This window comes from Filicampus tigris, chromosome 14, assembly GCF_054856515.1.
Source record: "Filicampus tigris isolate MCC_2025a chromosome 14, RoL_Ftig_1.0, whole genome shotgun sequence".
In the NCBI taxonomy this organism is placed as follows: domain Eukaryota; kingdom Metazoa; phylum Chordata; class Actinopteri; order Syngnathiformes; family Syngnathidae; genus Filicampus; species Filicampus tigris.
In genome coordinates, this window is record NC_141230.1 from 3,137,066 (window position 1) to 3,142,839 (window position 5,774).

The 5,774-nt window shown below is 38.0% G+C and overlaps 1 long non-coding RNA gene across 1 annotated transcript; it reads right to left on the minus strand.

Moving 5' to 3' along the window:
- Positions 1-1,752: 1,752 nt before the first annotated feature.
- LOC147136063 (uncharacterized) lies at positions 1,753-3,308 on the minus strand. The gene is made up of 3 exons (XR_015089667.1): positions 3,199-3,308; positions 2,400-2,467; positions 1,753-2,055 (listed from the first exon to the last, which is right to left on the minus strand). It is a non-coding gene; the product is annotated as an uncharacterized LOC147136063 (long non-coding RNA).
- Positions 3,309-5,774: the final 2,466 nt, after the last annotated feature.

A 5,774-nucleotide genomic window follows, 5' to 3' on the forward strand; every position in this document is an offset into this window, starting at 1 on the left:
ACTGTGAGGCGGATGTGCTAACCAGTCGACCGTGCCGCCCCAAAAGAAAAAATGTTGCGCATAATTTCTTGTATTGTGAAGACATATCATAAAGGGCTATTTTGTTATTCCTGCGAATTAGTTTAAACTGAAATGTAGTGACACTGAGTGAAGTTTATCCGCTTTAACATCTTACTGAGTGTTGTTGTCATCCTTACATGTTTTTTGGTACAAATATTACATATTCATAATTACAGTATATCGTGTTTGTAGACACTGAGATAGTGTGTGTTGTGTATATTTTTTATGAGTTAGTCGTGTAATATCTTTGTATATTAATAAATATATGCACACATGTCAGCTTCATCGGAGTTGGCTTTAATGCAGGTGACTTAACATTAAAACAGGGCTTGCTGGGAATTCACTCTATGTCTCCTCTGTAACTCTGGCATATCCAAACCACCAGCAGTCTTCATTGGTACTTAGTTGTAGAACGGTTGAGTCTCTATACAACATCTATTATGCATCATAAGAGCAAATTATGAATCCGCCCCATGGAGCAAACTTGTGATTGTGTGTTCCTAGAAAAATATATGAAATCTCACTGTGTGTTTTATATGCATCAAATTATAGTTTGTCAGTACACTGAGAAAAAAAACATTGAATTTACTCAATTTTATTTTGACAAGTGGTTGCATGATATAAAACCATCTGAATCCTATTAACAATCTCTTTTTCTTTTGTAGTTTCTTCATTCTGAGCAAATCAGCCCAGCTGCAGCACTTTGTAAACCACCCCCGAAGTCCACTGCAGTATCATCAGAACACCTACCTGTTCAGCATACCCCATTACGTTTTCTCCGGAAATTATTATAATGGATCCACTGTAAATGTCCTGGATGTAACGATTTACTCCAGCCCAGATTCAAGTGTCATGTAGGGCTGTCACAAACGATTATTTTGCTAGTCACTATTCACCAACAGGAGTTGCGATTAGTTGACTAATCGGATCATATGTAAATTGCGGCATAATCGCATCAGCAAACTGCTGCTCTTATATGACTATCAGTATCTTACAGCTAGAACTCTCCAAGGTATCGTACAAAAGAATAAAGACAAGATGATAGTGCATTCAACTTGTACTAAACTGTGCACGTTGTACCAGCATTCCTGACTTGTTTTTAGTGGAGTACCAGTAATTGAAATTGAATTGTCGCTGTAAATAGTTTATTCCTGAATGTTTAGTGCATTTTAAAATTGAACCAACAAACAATACACAATGCTGAGTTGCACTAATACTATGAAACTACCTATAAATACTAAAGGAAATACCGGATTTGTAAACATATTTCACCCTTCCTCGGCACCAATCATTTTTTCTCCAGCGGGAGATGAGACATTTTTGAGAGAAAAATTTGCGCCAAATAATTTGAGAGCGGCTATTGTTAACATGGTGTTGTGAATCGAATTTTTTTTTTTTTTTTAAATCCATGCATGTTTTAGGCAGTTTAAATTGATTTTAGATGAATCGTTACATCCGTAGAAAATGTATCAAACAATGTGTCAATTCTTCATGTGTGGTGTCAGAAATCAGATTTTAACTGATTGAAACTGATGTACACAAATACAATTTCACACACAAAAAGTATTGCCTATTCATCGCGTCCAATGATACTAAATAATAAATGTTATGCCTACCTACAAATAATATACTCAGTGAAATAATTGATGTCTATTATACTCTGATGTGTTTCATAATTATGCAATTTAGTACTCATGATTTTGTCAAGTATTTTAATTTGTTGTACTATGTTGTCATTTTCTCGTGGCTCTGTTTCAATCCCCATGTCATCATTGACATCGTACCCCAAGTCAGGCGGTCCATCTGAGGGCATGTGTTCATCGTTGATCTAGATTGTCATCAGTGTTTGCCTCCATCTCCAACTCTGCTGTTTTTTCAGCCCACTCCGTCTGGATCTCAGCCGTCACGAGTGACTTGAAGTGTAACTCCCAGCATGCAGGGTTAGAGTTGCGACCGTCACCAAAGAGATCATCCTGGACATGACTGGCTACATTTCTGAAAATATAATTACATAAAAATATTCATCAGGCAAAGTATACTGTTTTAGATGGTAACTTCAATATGTAATCAAAATAAATTATTCAACTAAATGATAACATCGATAAATGTGGCTCTGAATTAAAAATGTATATTGTTAGCTGCATATTGTCGCTGCCATGTGAAGAACACTTATCTCCATTTTTTTCAATTTTATTATTTTTACGTGAATAGTGTTTCCGCTTTACAGACATCGCATTAACATGAAAATTAAAAAAATGTCAACAATTGGACATAAGTGTTTTTCACAGGACAGAGATGACGATGTGCTGTATGTTGAAAAGAAAATGAATTAGTGTTACCCTCGTCTTTTTGATCGAATCAATACTGCTACTGTTCTTCAGGCATGACATGAGCCATCTTGTTGCTACTACAATAAAAGAAAAAAAAAATTGCATTGAAACTAATATTTTCAATTAAAATGTGCACAACTTTGTTGGCTTGTGCATGAAACCTTCAAAATAGATATCCTGACAGTCAATAATATTTTAGCAGTACAGCATTGTAAACTGGGATTTTTGGGGAGTGTAACTCAAAATCCATACAATACTTGGTTAATGTGTACTGATATATAATGATTTGCTCTTTTTGTTCATATACAATCAATAATTTGTTAGAATATACAATACAATTTTATAAAATATTTATATAACCCCACTACCCTTTCGTGTCACTACATTTCTATTAAAGATAGCTCAAAGACAATCAGTGTCACAATCACAATCAGACAGTGACATATCTACAAAGTAGAAACAAATTATGGGACAGTTTGCTTAGGTTTTTTTCTTTTACATTAACACACTATAATGTCCTTGTTTTTTGGACTTCTGTCAGACTACCTAAATTAATAAAATGGAGTGCCCAATTTAGCAAGAGCTATTACCAGTATCCATACAATACATTTTTGTCGACGTGATAAATTGTGGGTACATAGACGCGTTGAAAACAGAGCTACATTAGCCAAGTATTAATGCTAACAGTGAAACGCATCATTAGATTGCAATCTATCGCCGTAAGCCTGAGTCCAAAGCTATTATTTGAGACAGAACAACGTTATGAAATACATATTAATAAATTGGATATACACGTTGTTGACTTTACCTGCTGTGAAGATGCATCTCCTGAGCCGCTGCAAGCGTCGTCCGATCCGCTCGCGTTCGCCATCTTTGTTTTCTTCTCTACGCATGCACGGGGAGAGTAATCGCGAATCGAGCTCCCCTTCGGACCTGCCTGTGTTCTGCGTGACGTCATCCTAATTTGCATGTTGTGCAGATTCGTCCTCAAAAAAGTTATTCGTCCCAAACTGGCAATTCGTGCGTAGTGAAGATTCGTAGTCGTAGAAGCGAAAGTTGTATTCACAAAACAATGGCACTTACAGTTTTTATTCGTACTTACAAGAAAAGAAGTCAAACCCTCGCAATTTTGATTCGTACTCTCAAGAAAAGAAGTCAAACCCTCACAATTTTGATTTGTACTCACAAATGTTTATTATTACGGATACGAATCTTTAATCACGGATATGCCTTTTACCCATTTACGGATACGAATCTTTAAATCACGGATATGCCTTTTTGACAGCGATCTTACTCCATAGAGAAGAGGCTAGGTAAGCGCGACTGCTGAGAAGCGTTCTTGGATCCCCCGCTCCTGGTTATTCAATCCGTTGGTGGGCCGCCAGGGGGCCTGTGTTGTGTGTGTGTGTGTGTGTGTTTGTTGGGGGGACGGTCATGGGGGTTGTACTTTCATGTCTGTGTTGTGTTTTTTTTTCTTTGTTGCAGCAGCTGCTGAATGAGGTAGGCGGCTCCCTTGGCTACGCACCTGTTTCCACTTGTGATTAGCTCCCTTTAAAAGGGCAGCTGAAGCCATGAACTGTTGGACTATTCACTTTCTCTCCTAGTAGCTCATTATAGTTTTGACTCCTTGAGCTCGTTGCCATGTATGTCCACGCCCTGTATTTTGGCCCTGTCTGTCTCGATTTAGAGTAAGTACATTCGGTAGTTTTTTTGGGTTTTTTTTTTTGTCAATCCTTGCTTCCTTTTTTGCAAGCACTTTTTGTTAGTCTTTTCACCGCGTTGCGTGTGCGCCTTTTATTATTCGTCCCTTGCCTTTTGCACACGTTATGTTTTGTACTTTGTAGTGTGTGCAGCATTTTGTATTAAACAATTTGTGTTAATTTTCTGGGCCTGTGTTTCTGGGATTCCCCCAAACATAACAATATGCACTTTGTACTGAACAAATAAATGTTTCAGTACCAGCATCTGCCTCTGGTGATCCTTGTACTTCTTTCAGAAATAATACAACCCCTGTATCGTCAAATACTGCCAGAAGTCACAGTCGCACTGTCTGCACTGGAAATTAAGCATTTATTCCTCACAAATGGACTTTTATTGCAAATGGGCTTTTCCAACTACAAGGCATTCAAAGCACTTAAACAATGACCCCATTATTCACTTATTGATGATGCAGCATCAGGATCGGATGGGGTTCAGCATCTTGTTGATGGACACTTTGACATGGTCACAAGGGCCGGGGATTGATCCCATAGCTGGGTTGGAAGATGACCACTTCATTACCATTGAGCCATGCCACCCCTAAATATATGCACACATACAACCCTCTTACCTCCAGTCATACTGCTGCCCTTTTCTGTATCGGCTGCATGAATGGAAACGGTTGCCTGCACTGCTGGCATGTATTGTTGCCTGTGAAATGCAGAGTGATTAACAATCACAAGAAATGCGTTTACTAATGCTTTGTCCTGAATAATTATGTCAAGCCCAGGTGTGCATCTGCCAATCATCTTTTTCCCCACTCATACTTCAACAAATTTGAAAAAAATGATCCACTTGAGAATTGCCCTCGGTTTTGACTTTTGAGTGTTTTGTCATTTATTTTATTGTTACATTGTAAGGCTGGGGTGTAAAACAGTTTCGTTGGGTGCAACATCGTAGTTGTGTTTTCCTCTGGGAGGGCTTTCCTGACTGTGAAGTGTGAACCCAATCAAATGTATGATGGCTTCATAATACATGAGCACAACAAATAGAATAACTACTTTTGAATTCAGAGGCCAATGAAATATTACCTTTATTTTAAGAGGAACTGGTAACAAAAAAATGCATGTAATATCCCGTTTTTAAATGTTTGTAATTTATTTATTAATAAGGGGCATATGTAAATATGCCAGGATTAGCCAACGGCTACCTTCCATCTACAGTCCCTGGCAGGTCAGAAGAAGTCACGTTACAATAACATCAACAATAAAAAGGACAAAAAGAAATCAACACATCAACGACATACAAAACAAAACAAAAATAAGAGGGATCATACAAGATTGATTTAAAATTAGTGCTCACACAGATCTGGTTTCTTTTCAGCCACTTTTTTAGACTGACTTTAAAAGTGGTACAGTCTCTTATTTGAATTGCAATCTCATTCCAGAGTACAGTAGATTTGATAAAACCTGATTACTGAAAGTGGTTTGCCTATGTGCAGGGGTGCACATAACTGGTACGCATGCGCAACAGAAATCACTGATGCGTACCGTCATTTGCGTCATGACGTGCATTGCGTACCTGCACACACTAGTGGTGCGGTGCAATCTTTGATTGGTAAGGATCAAGCATCGGTTCAGGATGGGCACGATCCGCAGAATGGTTGGTGAAAAAAAAGCAGTGCGA